Source organism: Rhinopithecus bieti, unplaced genomic scaffold (genome assembly GCF_001698545.2).
Source record: "Rhinopithecus bieti isolate Rb0 unplaced genomic scaffold, ASM169854v2 scaffold_41853, whole genome shotgun sequence".
Lineage (NCBI taxonomy): Eukaryota > Metazoa > Chordata > Mammalia > Primates > Cercopithecidae > Rhinopithecus > Rhinopithecus bieti.
The window spans coordinates 462,404-464,582 of NW_016817744.1; the positions used below are offsets into that span (position 1 = coordinate 462,404).

Here is a 2,179-nt window from a genome sequence, read left to right on the forward strand (position 1 = left end):
ATAAGATAACTTTTGAGCAGACACCTAAAGTAAGTGAAGGGTACATTAAGTGTGTATCTTTGAGACTTACAATCCAAGCAGAGACCCTGAGGCAAGACCTGTCTAGTATGGATGGGGAAAGAGAAAGCCAGGATGGCTGGGCAAAGGTGAAGGAGGCAGGAGATGGATACCAGAGAGTTGGCCTAGGCAGAGAGTGTCCTGCCATATTCTCAGGGCTTGTCTGACAGAGTTAGAATTTGGGATTTCCTTTGAATCAGATAAGAACACTCTGGAGGGTTTAGAGCAGAGAAGTGGCATGATCTAACTGCCTTTTGAGATGAGTACTACAACTGCTGTGTAAAAGATAGACAAGAGATGGTAAGCATGGAATCTGAGAGACCAATGAGAAGACCACAGCAACAAGACAGACAAGAACAGTGCGGAAAAGAGATGATGGCGGCATGAAGGAGGAGTAAGTTGTGAATGTGAATCTTCTAAGGGCAAGAAAAGGTTTAAAACACCATTCATAGAGTGCTTATTCTTAGTTCGAATTCTTTATTTACAAAGTTTAGCTTACACAGCTGCAAGTTAGTTTGACCCTGACAATCATAATATTCAAAATGTACAACTATCAAAGTTAACTGTGATTCCTCTGAAGTCCCAGCTATACCGTTAACCTCTGCAAGCAGGACAAGAAGTGATTGCAATGGTGTTGCAGCTGATTTGACTATAGCATTAGTGACATTGTCACTAGGGACATCCTCACCCAGGGCTTTGAAACTGCAGTTCTCTCCAGTCACAGCTAAAATGAGAACACAGGTTAAAAAGCCAACTGCACTCCTCTGTTCCTGTAACTACCATTTACCATTAACCATTAAAGAAAGAATGTGATCTCTTTGTATAACAGCCACTGCTGGCCGGATGAGTATACAGAGTCTGGACTGGGCGGCGGCAGAGCCGGGGGACGGCGACAGAGGCTGAGCAGGCCGCAGGCTGGGGCCACTGGCAAAGACTATTACCAGACGCTGGGCCTGGCCCGAGGCGCCTCAGACGAGGAGGTCAAGCGGGTCTACAGCCGCCAGACGCCGCGCTACCACCCGGACAAGAACAAGGAGCCCGGCACCGAGAAGTTCAAGGAGATCGTCGAGGCCTACGACGTTGCTCAGTGACTGCTACGGGGAGGAAGGCCTAAAGGGCAGGGGCCCCAGTGGCGGTAGCGACGGTGGTGCCAATGATACCTCTTTCAGATACACATTCCATGGAGACCCTCATGCCATGTTTGCTGAGTTCTTCGGTGGCAGAAATCCCTTTGACACCTTTTTCGGGCAGCAGAACGAGGAGGAAGGCATGGACATTGCTGACCCATTCTCTGGGTTCCCTATGGGCATTGGTGGCTTCACCAGCATGAACTTTGGCCGCTCCCGCCCTGTCCAACAGCCCACCCGAAAGAAGGAAGATCCCCCAGTCACCCACAACCTTCGAGTCTCCCTTGAAGAGATCTACAGCAGTTGTCACAAGAAGATGAAAATCTCCCACAAGCGGCTAAACCCTGACGGAAAGAGCATTCAAAACGAAGACAAAATCTTGACCATCGAAGTGAAGAAGGGGTGGAAAGAAGGAACCAAAATCACCTTCCCCAAGGAAGGAGACTAGACCTCCAACAACATTCCAGCTGAGATCGTCTTTGTTTTAAAGGACAAACCACACAATATCTTTAAGAGAGATGGCTCTGATGTGATTTATCCTTCCAGGATCCGCCTCGGGGAGGCTCTGTGTGGCTGCACAGTGAATGTCCCCACTCTGGACGGCAGGACCATACCCATTGTATTCAAAGATGTCATCAGGCCTGCCATACTGCGAAAAGTTCCTGGAGAAGGCCTCTGCCTCCCCAAAACGCCGGAGAAACGTGGGGACCTCATTATTGAATTGGAAGTGATCTTCCCTGAAAGAATTCCCCAGATATCAAGAACGGTACTTGAGCAGATTCTTCCAACATAGCTACCTTAGCTCCCCAAGGACTGACCTGGGACCTTTCCAGAGCTCAAGGATTTCTGAACCTTTCTACCAGTTGTGGACCATGAGAGGATGCGAGCACCCAGGGAGGGCTTTTGTACTACTGAATGTTTTCCAGAGCATATATTACAATCTTTCCAAGTCATACACTAGACTTAAGTGGTTTTTCAAGCGATAGGGCATCAGG

At 48.5% G+C, this 2,179-nt stretch overlaps 1 pseudogene; it reads left to right on the plus strand.

The window, feature by feature from the left end:
• The first annotated feature begins 440 nt into the window (after positions 1-440).
• On the plus strand, positions 441-1,977 carry LOC108517977 (dnaJ homolog subfamily B member 1 pseudogene; annotated as a pseudogene).
• Positions 1,978-2,179: the final 202 nt, after the last annotated feature.